The sequence below is a fragment of the Cricetulus griseus genome, chromosome 2 (assembly GCF_003668045.3).
Source record: "Cricetulus griseus strain 17A/GY chromosome 2, alternate assembly CriGri-PICRH-1.0, whole genome shotgun sequence".
Lineage (NCBI taxonomy): Eukaryota > Metazoa > Chordata > Mammalia > Rodentia > Cricetidae > Cricetulus > Cricetulus griseus.
In genome coordinates this window covers 246,511,105-246,527,127 of record NC_048595.1, presented here as the reverse complement: position 1 = coordinate 246,527,127, position 16,023 = coordinate 246,511,105, and positions in this window count along the sequence as shown.

Sequence of the window (16,023 nt, the reverse complement as noted above, 5' to 3'; positions counted from 1 at the left end):
AGTGAAGAAGGGTCTGGTTTGAGGCCTCTGGTTTCTGTTATACTATCCATACTAGGCCCTCACTGGGATTCCTCTTGGCTATCTTGTTGTTGCCTTGTGTTATGGAGATACTGTAGCTTTGGGTCTGCCTGACTGGCCCCTTCACATACTCTAGCAGATCATAGATGGGCTGGAAGTTGGGGTGAGCCAACTCATAACCCCGGTTCTGGGCCTGGTTGGTCAGTTGCAAGGTTGGTCAGCCCACTAGCTGACCCCTGTCCTCACCACCAGGGTGAGCTCTCCAGCACTGCCCTGGATAGTTCACGCCTTGCAGGATGAGCAAGGGGCAGGGCCGGTTCTCCTGCTTTCGTGTCCTCAAGTTCAGCTGTCTCATACCTCACCATCAGAGCCAGCTCTCTTACGTTGTGAGGTGCAGGAGGCCACTCTTCCGAATGCTGCTACTGGTGAGGGTCAGAGACAGCTCTTCTTCCACCGACCTCAGGTGTAGAGGGGAGGGGCCGGCATCTCTTCCCCGCCCATGCAGCCATATGGCAGATGAGGGATGGGTCCAGATCTCCCATGCTCATGTTCTTGGGCTGTCTCCCCACTCCCTTTGCCAATAGGTTCAACTCTGCTGTGTTGCCCAGGTGAGGTGCAGGGCCTGCTTTCCTGAGAATTGCAGCTGGTAAAGGGGAGTGTCAGCTCCCTCGCCAACTGGAGATGGCAGGGTTTGGCCACCCTCATTACTGCACCATAGACCAGGGAGGTGGTATCAGCTATGCCTCTCTCACACCCACAGGGATGGCTCAACCATACCCCTGTTTACAGGATCAATTCTACTGTGGTGTCCAGGTGAGGCACAGGGCCTGTTCTCCCTAGTGCTGCAGCTGGTGAGGGGTTGGGTCAGGTCCCCTACCTGCTGCAGGTTGTGAGGGGGAAGGGAAGGCATCTTTCCCTCATTACGGTGGCAGACACCACCTGCTATCCCATTCTCATGCTCTAGGGGCCACCTCACCCTTGTCCCTGTGTTACACCTGTGAGGTGTAAGAACCCCTTTCCTGAGTGTTTCAGGCCCAAAGGGGCAAGACCAGTTCTCCCTGGAGTTGCAGCCAGTGATGGGGTGTGGCCACCTCTGCACAGCCCTAGCCTCTTGGCCTTCTGTGGTATCAGAAGCCACAGGCATCAACACAGACCGTGGCTGTATCTGGGTCATGAATCCAGTCATGGGCCCTGGCAGCAGCCCAGACCCAGATATCACCATTCAGCCTTCTTTCTTACAGAACCCAGGACCACTAGCCAGGGATGGCCCCATCAACAATGGGCAGCAGGCTGGGCCCTCTCTGTCAGAGCTGGATCATATGGAGGCATTTTCTCAGTTGAGGCTCCCTCCTCTCTGACGACTACAGCCTGTGTCAAGTTGACATAAAACTGGCCAGTACATTATCTCAAAGACACATGTAAATATATCTATTAACCTAAAATACAGATAGACTCATTGAGAAAGAGAAAACATTTCTTAAATTATTTAAGCTTTGAAGGCAAACACTCTTCTCTAACATATAACTTCTGCCAATATCACAAACTAGTGTTTTGCTGTTTTCTTGTCCATTAAAGAGAAAAGTACCTCTGGCAATATCCCTTTCTTTATTATCTTTGCAGGTGTTATCTGGAAGGCAGGATATTGAGTCATTGTCTCAGAGCAGAAAGAGAAAACATATTCCTGCAGAGGTCGGCTCAACAGTTTACAATAATATTCTAAAGGAAAGTATAATTTTATAGCTCGAGTCTTTTGACCCAATTTTACAATTTTAGAAACTTTCAGGCCCATGGCAAAGTCATAATCTAATGATTTCAGTTTAAATTCAATAACAATCTTACATTCTTCTTCTTTCATAGGATATATTTTGAGCACTTCCCAATTTCCCCAAAGGATAAAAATGATATTTTCTGTCAAAATTATATTGTACATTGGACCTGGTGAGCAGTTAATTATGCAATTATAAACAAAGCTTTTAAAGGGGGGCTTGGTATGTGACAGGGATTCAATGAGATAATTCTCCTGTCTCTTATTAGCTGTGACCTCAGAGAAGCTTTTTAGCCTCATTATATGTCAGCTTTTGCACCAGAAACTGAGAAGACATTGTAATAGAAGAGCCTAATGAGTTAATTAATTGAAAGTTTATAAGGTAGTGCCTGGTAGTGACAGATACTTGATGAGTGTTAAGAATTTCTATTGAATATTGCCCTTGTGTTTGTTTGATCACACTGTGGACCATTCTCCTATGTGCCCAGAAATCCTGTCCTGAACTCCTGGTGGGAGGGTGTCCTAGTTAGGGTTTCTATTGCTTTGATGACACAAGACTAAAAGCCTCTTGGGTAAGATAGGATTCATTTCATCATACAGTTTATAGTGCATCAACCATCAAAGTTGGCTCAGGAACTCAATGCAAGATCTAGGCATAGTAACTGAAGAGGATATGGAATAGCACTGTTTACTGGCTTTTTCCTCATAGCTTGCTCAGCCTGCTTTATCATAAAATTCACCACTCCCTGCCTCTTCGTGGCACACCACCTGAGATGGGCCCTCCCCCGTTGATAATTAATCAAGATAATATTTCACAGACATGCCTACAGGCCAATATTATGGGGATATTTTCTAAATTAAGAGTATCCCTCTCCCCAGATATGTCTAGCTAGGTATGAAGCTGATAAAACCCCAACCAGCACAGAGGGAGACTCAGTCTTCCTATGTAAAAAGCTTAATGGCAGGTACTTGGGTTACTTATCAGTCTAGATTCCCTTGATTTAAGCTTGGAAACCTTTCTTTGGGATGCATGGATCATTCTGCAAAGAAAGTTACATGAGTAAATGTGTCTAATAGAAAGCAAAGACATAGCAGTGATTTACATGGGCAGCATTAGCAGGAGCCTGGCAGTGGTATTCGAAATTGTTCAACATCTTCCCTATAGCTCTGAACCTGTTTCATCAGTGACCACAAGAGTGTCAAGTTTATACATACGGTATAATTTTTTCCTTCTCTTAGGCTTCTCCAACTTCATTGGAGTTTTCTTCAAAACATTTTTGTTTTCAAATTTAAATCTCGAACCATCCAGGGACAGTCAGTATTTGTTGCTTTCAATGCAGAACTCTGATTAATATAGAATTGGAACCAGAACATGTTTGCAAGCAATAAGCCTAAGGGGGAATGGATGGTGAGGGAGCAAAAGGGCTGAAGGGCCTGGAGGCAAAAAGATTCCAGTGAATATTAAAGACCTTTGGTAGTCAATGGCATGTGGTACTTGAGCCACTAATTAAATTATTCCCTGTGGTCATCTACAGTGATAAAAACCCATTCAAAGCAAGGCCGTGAGAGACCAGTGGCTGCTGCACAGTAGTGTGAAAGGCATTCAATGGGTAGGGCAGATTTCTTTTCAAATTTATGGACATATTAAAAAAGGAAGACAGTGTGCTCAATTCTAAAATTCTTGGCTTAAGTCAGAGACTAAATAACAAAATTTTTATGACCATATCAAAAGGGGGGGAAATCCTATCATCTTTTGCTGCCCAGAGATGGGATACTGAACACAAGTTTGTGCTCCTGAATTGCATTGGGTGAATTCATTGTCTTGCTGACATTTATTTATTTATTTATTTATTTATTTATTTATTTATTTATGTGTGCTTGTCAGAAGGGAATGTATATGTGTACATTGGTGTGTGTGTGTGTGTGTGTGTGTGTAGGGGAGATCAACCTTGGCTGTTGTTCTATAGATATTATCCATCCTTTTTTTATTTATTTTTATTTTTTAGACAGGCTCTTTCCTTGACCTTTAACTCAGTGGAAAGGCTGAGTTGGCTGACCCATGGGCCTCATAGCTGCTCTTGTCCCTGCTTTCTCCATGCTGTGATTAGAAGTTTACCTCCCTGTAACTGGCTTTTAAAACACAGTTCTGGAGAGTAAGCTTGTCTTCATGCTTCCATAGCAAACACTTCACTGAATTCTTTCTACATTCCTCACATTTCCTTTCCTTTTTCACTTTACTTAAAAATTATTAGTTTGTGTTATCATTAGTGCATGGATTGCAAATGAAAAAATGGCATCCAGATATGAAGATAATTAGTTTCCGCTTTACAGTGAGCGTGTGATCTCCTTGGTGGAAATACAAATCCAAGCCATGTGGCAAACAAGATTCGTGCCACATCAGAAAGTGGTATGTTCAACAGTTCTGAGGGGTTTCTCTTTGCCATTACTTCATGTCAAAGACTGGCTGCTGTAATTCTTCCCTCTCCTCTCATGCTCAAGGTGGGGTTAAGGTAATAGGAAAAGGCTAAATCTGCGCCCAGAAAATAAATTCTTCCCGGAAATACCATCCAGTTGATACATTTCTGTTAAGGGACCCTTTCTAGGATTGAGCTGTGTATGTTTAGCACATCATTGAAAGTGTAGGTGAAAACAGGAAGGTTTGTCCTGATACAGGCTGGTCATGATTAGAAAGATGTGTTAGGAAAATGAGTATTGCTGTCAAACATCATGCTTACTTACGTTGGCATTTCTGGAGTGTGTGGTTGGAGTTCTTATGTTTAATAACTAGCAGAAATTTAATTTACTTGCCTGAGCTATGAGACAGAATTACAATGGTAAGGAGAGCCAAATAGGATCCATGGAGCTTTCTCTTCTTATCAAAATAATACACTGAAGTCAGTATATGATCCCTGGAGAAAGTAATCATCAACAAAGACTTGAAATAAAGAAACCCAGGGCTCCTACCATGCATTTCACTTTCTTTTCCTGTTAATGTGCAGCATGATGGCTTGTCCCATCCTTTAGAAGAATTCTGCTGCCATGCTTCTACCTGATGATATAATAACTTTTAGATTTCACTGATAAGGTAAACCCCTGCATTTCCTATATCTTCCCACTTTTATAGCTCATCTGTCTTACCAGGACTTCTAATGTAGTTGCTTTCCAATGCATATTTATCTCCTTTTAGTGTGTGCCACTAATGGTTAAGGGAATGGTATTCTGTTCTGTGCTGTGCCAAGAAACTTTAGAGACAAGCTTTCAAGTGCATATGCCAAGTGCCTGTTCTTTAGGATTGAGAGGCTGATAAACTAGTCCTCTGTACATGCACAAAAGTTCATATTTGCAAAGATAGTTCTAATACAGAATGAATTTGTTGCTTAAAATTCTTGTAGTTGGATTCTTTGGGTTTAGTTTATTATTCCTTAAGTAAAATATAACGTATTATTAATAAGATTGGTTACTAAGCTAGTCACGGTGGTCAACTTAATCCCATGAGATTCTAAATTAAACAGAGTATGATTGTGTTAAAGTAGATTTTAAGTTCTCTGGAAAAGATGTCATGAAAGACAGTGGGAGACAAAAGAAGCAGCCTCTTCTTTGACTGTAGAGGAAAGAAACAAACAAAAGACAACAAAAGCCAAAAATCCTGTTTCATCCCACTTATTGATTTCTTCTGTTAGCTTGACACTCTGTTACTGAATTATAGCACTGACCCAACTTGATTTCAAGATCCAAAGGATTGACAGTCCAAATCTTCTGGATCTTTGTATTTTATATTGCTGTTGTGTGTAAATTTGAGAATACTTTAAACTGAGGTTGATGGGCAAAGTTGGGAGTGTTTTCCTTAGGACTGACTGTTCCCATGCTTGGTTCATGAAGCTCCTTGGCTCACTGAAGCTCTCTCTTACGTCCATTCGAAACATGTAGAAGAGTTAAAGGCTTGAGGTTCCTTTTGTGACACAGGCTAGTTGAGGATGGTTAAGCACATTACATTGTGCGATTATCCAAATTGGCTCTTACTGAGTTGGAGTCCTGTTGAAATCGACACCATCTTGTTATTGAGCAGATGCTGTTAGTAGAGAAGAGCCATAGCAACCAGGGATGAGCAGGGATGGTAAGAGTAAGTATTGAGGACCACAGAAAGAGAGGTGCTAAAGGTAAGAGGAGTACTGAGTGTGGGGGAGACCCAACTTGCTTCTCCCACACCCCTTCTCTCCCTTATTCTTACCTCAGCAATGACTGGCTATGTGTATCAAATTTCCATCAAATTTTATTTGAGAAAAAGATTCTGCTGTTTACATCATTTGAGGAATCTTGGGTAAGAGCATGTCTAATGTCCATTCCAAATTTGAAATCAATGGCTTGACAATTGCATACTCACCACTTCTAATAACAGAACTAACTTTTGGAAAATATTAGGCACCTTATTTGTATTAAAACTCTTTAATGAATTTGGGACATTAAATAAAATGTATTTTTATGTTTGATTATTTGAAATTCCAAAGTTAATGGCAGAAAATACATAAACAATTAGGGCACATACACAAAACCCCCTTCTCCCATGTTCCCAAGAAATGGCATTTTCAAACATCCATGACTCCCTAGCCTAACATTTCTAAGCAACATGAACTGGAAAATTGTCTTAAGCTCTTTATCCTTCAAATTCCTGATCTGTAAAATGAAGATGATAATAGGATGTATTCAGTGTAATGAAAAAATTGTAAGACATTTTAAACCTTTAGGAAAGTGACAAGAACCCAGTGAGCACTCAGTATAAATTAAAATTATATTATTGCTTATTTTGAAATGATTAAGTCAATATTACATGTGTGACCACTGAATATTTTAATAGCTAATTTATGCCATTGCATAAAAAGAAATGAGACATCTAGAATAGCTTGAAGTAGAAAAACAAAAATGAAAAACAGATGGGAAATACCCAGAAAGAAAATTTTCTCGGCATTGCCCATCTGCTTCTTTTTGCCTGCATCCTTTGCAGTGAAATAAATTTCCAAACAGCCAAGTAATAGAATCCCCAATGCAGTTTAATTTGTGTTTGCACTTCATTGGCCACACCAAGGAGTGGGTAGATTTAGATTTGACAATCATTCCACATAGTCTTCATACTTAGCCCATGAGAGGCAGAGCTGTACAAAAGATTAAAATTAGCGGGAGGTGATTATTCTCTTTATTAATCAATTCTGGACACATTTGGCAGCTTTCTCTTGTGATGGAAGTACCATTCAAATCAAGGTATGGACACTCCTTTCCAAAGTGTTATTTTAGTTGAAAGTATGGAGCTCTTCTGAGGAGGTCACAACCTTCTTTGCCTAAGAATATGTTAAGATTAGTGTTGTTCATCTGAAAATTACACGGTTTCCTAAAAGCACCATCGTTATTCATTCTCTTATTAACTTAAGCATACTTATTCACAGAAAAATAAATAGAACCCTGTTTGATTTAGGAATTAAAGGCTAATGCATTTTCCTTTTAATGGGAGGAAAGTCAGCATTATTTTGATTTTTTTTAATAAATGGCTGTGCATGCAGATCCTGATCACAAAGCAAATGATGGGGCCTCTTTTTTAAAGACAAGACTGAAATGCAGCTTCTGAATTCATTAAGAAGTTTAGAGGTTTTTTTTCCAGAAATAAAGGTGGTTGTATATTAAGTCAATAGATCACTAAAGTAGATGGTCACTTTCCTGTTTAGTTAACAGCTAATACAGGCACTTAGGAATAAAAAGGAAAAGAATACTGTTTTGGTTTATTTTTTAACCCCTTAATATTTAAATATTTAAAGGAAGTGGGCTAAAGCCTTTTTCTCTCCTTCTTCTTGGTTGGTTCTTGTTAGGAAAGCTCTGCTGGGAATGCCTAAGAAGCTCCAACTGAGGGTCTGGTAATATCTAATGCTAATGTCTTAGTTACATGCCACATTGCTTGGAGTGGCACAGGAGTCTGGCCAGCGGCACTGCCTTCTTTAGACTTCTGCAGTCTTATGACAGAGTGGGAGTGACACATGGAAGAATACAAAAGTGACAGGCATCACATTACTCCATTTGCCAAGTCTGAGCACATAGCAAGATGAGTTGGACATAGTGAGGAACCATAACTTTCCCATTAGTGGGACTGTGGGAGTACTTTGCAGACCTCATCACAAACAGTTGAATAGAAGTCTTGTCTGAAGCCATGTAGCACTGATCTTAGTGATGCCAGGTTGCTTGCTCTTCCTCAAGGTAAAAGGGGAAAAGATCAAAGAAAAAGTTAAGCCTGAATTGCTGGTGTCCTCCTTTAATCTCAGTTCTTGGCAGGATGGGACAGGATGATTGGGAGTTGGATATATACTATACTACATATACTATATATATATATATATATATATATATATATATATATATATATATATATATATTATAAGTACTATAAAAGAAGATCCTTGGTCAAAACCACACAACAAAACAAAAGTAAACAAAAGTCTCAAAACATATACAGCAACAAAAGCACAAGAATAAAAAAGTTAAATTTGACCTTTTATCCTCTGGCCATTTCTAAATCTCTCTTGTTAAGTGTTTGGGGAGTCTATGTCCTGGCTAGGGTATTTGAACTTTGTGTGAGTAATTTGTTCATTAACTTAAAATTAGGAGAGACTGTCAAATTACGTTGTCTGTTAATAAATCATCTGATGTAATTGTACTTGTGGTTGAAGGTATTTGCAGCACTGCAAGTGTTACAATGAGACTACAAGGACTTTGTAATTTTTTTCTGTATTCTTTTTTATAACTCTTGCTTCTACACAGACCAGGCTATGTTTTGATCCCAATTACAATAATTTAATTGCATCATTTCCCTCCCTTTCTTCCCTCTAGATCCACCCTTATTTCTTTTAAATTCATGGCCTCTTTTTCATTAATTGTTGTCACATAAACACACACACACACACACACACACACACACACACACACACACACACACACACACACACACACACACTCCTAAATAATAAACACTACTCATGTAGTCTGTGAAATGTTGCTTGTATATGTTTTCAGCATTGACCCTTTGCTATTGGATACAAGTTGGTGTACTTTCCCCAGGGGAGACTATTTCTACCTCTCTCAGCATTCTTTAGTTGCTGGAGCTCTTTCTGTAGGACTGAAGTTTCATGAACTTTCCTCCATCTACATTACTGTTGTCTATTGATGCCATCCTAGTTCACCTAGTGCTTAGGAAGCTGTGGTGATGGGTATTTATGGGTGTAGCTTCTGACATTTTTAGGAGACATAATCTCACAGCAAACTCTCTGTTCCTTACAATCTTTCCACTGCCTCTTTTTACAGGGATCTCTGAACAGAAGTTGTGTTGTAGATAGATCAGTTGGAATTGGGCTCCAGACTGCAATTATTAGTTGTGGTTTTAGGTAGTTGTCTCTGTCAATCACAAAGATAATTTTTTTTCTGAGACAGGGTTTCTCTGTGTAGCTTTGGAGCCTGTCCTGGCACTATCTCTGTAGACCAGTCTGGCCTCAAACTCACAGAGATCCACCTGCCTCTTCCTCTCAAGTGCTGGGATCAAAGGTGTGCACCACCACTGCCCCACAAGAAGTTTTCTTGATGGGTGTGGGAATACTACACTCATCTATGGATATAAGCACAATTATTTAGAATGTAGTTAGAGAGTATTCCAGTTTAGTAAGGTGGTGGTTGATTGTAGGTTCTCTAAAATCCATGCCTTCATTAACCCTGGGTAATTGGCTAGGTTTCCAGTAGCAGACATAATTTCCCTCTTGTTGAATGGGCCCTAAGTCCAATGAGTGAGACATTGGTTACCTCCAAACTGTGTGTGCCACTACTGCAATCTTTGGGTTATCATGCCATGATGGTCATTGTAGTTCATAAGCATCTTAGTTGGTTGGGGTGGTTGTTTGCTTCCTTCCTTTGGAAGCCTGCAAGGTATCTTCTGGTACCAGGAAAGCTAGTTATTAGGGAGGGGTATTCAAGTCATTGCCAACTCAGAGGCCTGGGTCTTATGTACAAAGGGGATGGTGTCTTAAGCAATAGGGATTTACCTTTTATCTCTTGTGGGCAACCAAGGTCAATAGCAATAGCAATATAGCATAAAATATTTTGGGAGTCTTTTGGCCAACCCTGACAACAAGCCAAAAGATATTCTTATGCCTGATATTGGGATTTTTCATATAATTTCATGGATGTGTTCATCTTTTCATTTTATTTACAAGTTTTGAAGCTTGCTGAAGAAAACTATCTCTTTCTATTTCTAGTTTTTTCTATTTTAAGTACAGAATATTTTTCTTGTAAATTTTAGATGTTCAATTTACGAGTTATTTTAAAATTTCTGATACAAATACAGCATAGTGCTTTAAAGGCCTGAAATTTCACAGAAGTATATTGATTGACGAAATATCAGTAATATTTCCATTCTTATATGTAAACATCAGGGACAACTAGTTATATCCAACAATAATTATATAGTTCTCATTTAATGTAAAACACCCACTGTTAAGTAAATTAAAGATAATAATATATTGTTATAAAATTCACGTGTCAATAAATCTCCTTTTTATGCTGGCTTAGCATCCTGTGGGAAGGACAGATCATAATTTATTGAACCATCTTCAGCTGACACATCCTATACGGCTGGCTATTACTATTGCATACACTCCTGCAATCACCATCCTTATACCCACAGGGCATCTTTGCAAATATAGGCATTCTTCTTTGAGCTTCTAAAGAGGTGAGTCATGTCCTTTAAAATAACTCAATTAAGATGCAAGAAAATTAAATATGGCACCAAAAGACTACCAAACTTGAGAACCTTTGAAACCAGAGAACTGCAGAAGCTGAAAACTGATACTCAAGATAATGTGTGCTGCTCAGGCAAGAGAACTCTGTGCTGGAGGCCATCCCAACAGATGTTAAAAATGAATGAAAGAACCAAGGGGGAAATGCTGATAAGAGTGAAACTGATGGTGGTAAAAAAAAAAAAAAATAGGCTGCTGAAGCAGAGCTACAAGTTGGGTGGATGCCATGGTGGGTGCAGGAAGCAGTAAGAACTGCCATAAGATGTGAGCTAATAAGGCTGAGGGTGAGCCATCACAGGAGAAGCCGGGTACAGGCATTGATTCTCTTCCTTTTGATTGACACATAATGTTTGCACATATTTATGAGGTATGATGTGAAGTTTTGAAGCACATATGCATTGAATATGCACAGATTCTTAATGGAATTCCACTCTGTGTCAGCTAGGCTGTGAGCCTTTTCCTCTCACCAAAGATTATATATCTACTCATGCTTGCTGTTTTCTTGGGGTGGCATGAGGGGAGGAACAGTGTGTACCCATCCAAGTTCTTTGTGATGTTTTACATCCATTACCTATTTATAAATCAAGTGTGAACAATTCACATTGAATAAATATGAGCTAGGATGAAATAGACTGTGTTGATGAAACAAATGATTCTACAAATAGAATAATTGGTCAAAGGCACCACATAATTTAAATATTGTATGAATGAATGAAATTTACACATTGTAGATTCTTCACCAATGTTCTCCTAAATGATGTTGGTAATTTTAAACTTAGGTTTCCAGAATATCATTCTACATTTTTTCTTTAGCTTTGTGGGTGCTTAACTTTTAAATATTTGATTAATTTATTTTATTCATTATAGTGAAAATAGACACTTGGTTACTATCATAACATTTCTGAATCAGCAGGAAAAAATATGTATCTTTGATCTTGTGAATCACACGTTAATCTTTGCTTATTTTTCTATTGAATTGTTTTCTGTCTTAGTAGTTTATAGACACTTAAAAATAATTGTATGTAAATGATGTGCCCATTAGTTATTCAAAACATTCCCAATAATCATTGTTCTGTAATTTAACTTTATATGTTATTTATTTCCAAAATAAATTTCACGTATTTATGTGACAAATTTCACTAGTTTTTTCTCCAGTTGTTATGAACTTTCTACTTTGTCTGCTGCTCAATTATTAACGTATTCACTTGTATTGTTTTGTCCTTTTGGGAGATAGTATTTTAATTACAGCAATTCTCTTTTCCCTATTCACTTATATTTTAATATGCTTTTGAAGTTTTATTATACAGATGTTAGAACTAGTCTATTTTTATGTAAGTTACATAATGATAATACAATTATCCTGATGATTCTTTTGCTTAATAAATAATCAAAACTAATATTGACCTCCCTTACCCAGTAATTCACAAATACTTCTAAATTGAGGTATTTCCTGTTAAGATAACTGATGAGGGATGTCCTTCTATATATATGTTTCTCTTACTGATTGATGAATAAAACACTGATTGGCGCTATCTAGGCAGGAAGTATAGGCAGGGGACAGGAGGAAGGAGGAAGGACAGAGAGAGGCCATGAAGAGATGCCATGTAGCAGAGAAAGGAATAACAGGTCCAGGCGCCCAGTAAGATAAGACTATGTGGAAATACTTATATTAATAGAAATGGGTTAATAATTAAGACAGAGATAACAGAGAAGCCCTAGCCATCGGCCAACAGTTTAATAATTAATATAGTGTCTGTGTGTTTATTTGGTGCAAAGCAGCTATGGGCTAGTCACGTCCAGGCTGGAAAGAAAATTTAGCAACAGTTTACATTTTACTAAATTTCTGGATCGTCCATGACTTTTCTTGTTCTATAAACAGGCACACCAACTTGTTTTAGTTATTTTCAAGCAGTTTTGTCTCTTTTTAAATTGATTAATCAGTGTAATTTATTTTTAAATTTAATTTTTAAATGAAAATTTATGCAATTTATTCTTGGTTTCATCACCCCATTTCCTCCCAGATCCTTTACACCTCCCCACCTATCCAACTCTACACCTTCTTTCTCTTTCTTTAGAAAGCAAACAGGTAAATAAAAAAGCAAACTAGAATAAAAATAGAGAATAAATATATAAAATAAACAGCTGGGCAGCACAAGAAACACACACACACACACACATAGGAAAACTCATAAAATCACAAAATAGAAAACCATAATATACAAGCAAAACACCAGTGACATAAAAATGCTTAAACAAAGCAGTCTGAGACAAAAATTTTGCAAAGTACCATTGAGTTCATTTTGTGTTGGCCATCTACTGCTGGGCATGGAACTGACCCTTAAGAATACCTTATATATCCAGTGAGACTCCATTGGAAGAAACTGCCTTTTATTTTGCAAGTAGTTGTCAATTGGAGATAGCTTCTTGGTTAAAGATGGGAAATCACAGCCACTTCTTTCCCTTGGTACTAAGCCATCTATCTTGGACCTGTGCAGGCCCAGTGCATCTGCCACAATCTCTGATTTCATATGTGCCCAGCAGTCCTGTTGTGTCTGGGAGACACTATTTCCTTTGTGTTATCCATCTCCTCTGGCTCTTGTGATCTTTCTTCTTCCTTGTCTGCATTGCTCTCTGTATCTTGGGGGATGGGGACCTATTAAAGACATGCCATTTAGGACTGAGTGTTCCAAAGTCTCTCACACTCTGCACATTGTCCAATTGTAGGTTTCTTTATTACTTACCACCTACTGCAAGAGGAAACTTTTCTAATGATGGCTAAGAAAGACATTGATTTATGAGTATAGCAGAATGTCATCATTAATTATTTTATTGCAATGTTATTTCAGCAGAACAATGTATTTGGTTTTCCCCTAGACCCAGAGCCTGCCTAGTTTTTGGATACCCAAGCAATGTCAGATCTTGGTTCCATCTCATGGGATGGGCCTTCATTCCAACCAGATAGTGGTTGGTTATTCACACAATGATTTTGCTGCTATTGCATCAGTGTGTATTGTAGGCAGGATACCACTGTAGACTGCAGGTTTTGTCACTGGGGTGGTGTTTAGTTTTCTACTCTGGTATCATGCAGGATACCCTTCAGTACCATGAACACTAGTCAGTACGTGAAGGCTCTATATAGGCACCAGTTTTCCATGTTCAATGAGTTATGCAGCTGTTATCTTCGGCAATAGGACTTTACCATGATTTTGTGGAGGTGAATTAATAGTTTCAGCAATAGCATGAATTGTTTGTGTTTCCACCAGGCTCCTTTGGCCAACAACTTGATTGGGTTGTCTATGTCTGACTCTGAAAGTTTCACTTGGTAGCAAAAGCTGTCTAGTTGAGGTTTTGTGTCCCCTGTTGTTTGATGATTCCATTTACATTTCCTTCATAGAAGTATTTATTTTAAGAAGCTTTTAAGTAGATTTTCATATGACCCCTTAGTTGACCTTGGTGTTTGTTGTCCCTCCCCGAATTCCTTGCCTTACTCCTCTTTGCCCTTGCCTTTCCCATTTAATACTGTTCCAATTTGCCCCTGTCTCTCCATATCTGTGTGCTCTACTTTCCCACCTCCCACTCTCTACTTAGCCTCTATATAGAGTGTAGCCTGTTTATTCAAGACTTAACAGATAACACCCACATCTAAGTGAATGCATATTTGTCCTGTTGGGTCTGGATTAACTCACTCAATGTTTCTTTTCCCTAGTTCTATCCACTCTCTTGTAGATTTCACTGTTTTGCTGTTGTTTTTTGCTGAATAGTATTTTTAATTGTCTGTGTACCTATGGAGACCAGATGAGGGTATGAGATTTCCTAGGACTGAAGTTACACAGAATTATGATGGGTTCCATATAGGTCATGAGAACCAAATTTAGGTTCTCTGGAAGAGCAGTACATGCTCTTAACAGCTGGACCATCTCCCCAGCCTCTAGTTTGACCATTTTTGACAAACGTTCATGTCATGTTGCTCCTTGACTACACTTTGGTCATATTCTTGTGAATCTTCTTCATCAAAGCTTGGCTCTGGGCTTTTCTGTCTGGCCTTGTAGAATCCAGTTTTAGAAAGAATCCTACAATGCCAGTTTGCTGATATTCTTGGCCATGGTATTTGATCCCTCTGGTTTGTCTTAGCCAAAATATTGTCACATCATTTGCCATGACTTCCCTTTCCCTTGATGTGTCTGTCAAGGGAATGTTTGGGATATAGTATGCCTACTTTATCCCAACTACTTGAATGTGCATCTTTGCTTGTTCTTGCATTGGGAACCAAGTCTCTCCCCCGCCACAGTAGTCCCAGTAGGAGAGGCCACCCTGTTTTCTTAGAACTTCACAAACATGTTTCATGAATTCAAAGTTGATTACATTTAGGTGCTTTTCAGTCATTATACAATATACAGACATGATCCACTGGATGATTTATGTTCCTTGAATGGTTAAACAATGATTTCCTATGAAATACTAGACAAAAAGCTTCTAGAAGCAGAGTACCTTTTTCTGCAAAAAATATACTTCAGGCACACATTTGTGTTTACGTATATTCCTTCAGAATACTACATTAGCAGTGCATAAAGTTTATTTAAAAGAGCTGAAAGAGAAATCTGTTTTCAAGAGACTCAATGCATTGTGCTTTTAGATAAAAATAATAGGAAAAATAAAGATCAGTTGCTGTGACAAGAACAGTTAAAACTGCACAGTGTCAGAGGTCAGAAAATGTTGCTCTTCCAGAGATCCTGAGTTCAATTCCCAGCAACGACATAGTGGCTCAAAACCATTTGCAATGAGATCTGGTGCCCTCTTCTGGCATGCAGGCAGACAGAGCATTGTATTAAATAAATAAAGATGTACACCAAATGGAACATTTTAAATAACATCTTATTCTAGCTACCCACTTCCCCAGCCCTGCCTCACAGTTCCTACAGTAAATTTTTATGCATTTTCCTTAATTCATCTGTACCTGTCCTAAATAATTTATTTTTACATTTGATCATAAGATTACTTGGAATTATATATGTGAAAATCTGACTTTCAATTTTTGCAGTTGCTCAGCCAGTTGCCTATACCCTTACAGTTGCTATTTTTTCCTCTTTCATATTAATTCATGTTGCAAATGAGCATCTGTTAAGTTATTTTGCTTTTAGGTGCATTATCCTTTCTAATTATTTCCTCTGCACCTATTCTTCTACTTCATAGAAAAAATCTATTTCCTTGACTGTGTGCTCTATTCATGAAATGACTACAGGATTCTTTTATCAGAACTAAAAATAACCATCCGGACACTTCTAGTGTCCATTACCTCAGCATATTGAGCTTACACCTGGCGGTCAGACTGTGTTTCCTATCTGAGGCATTCACATTTCCAGACAGCAGTTGCTCCAGGCAGAAACTTTAGAAGGATCCTAAAATCCTCATGTCCGGTTGATTCAC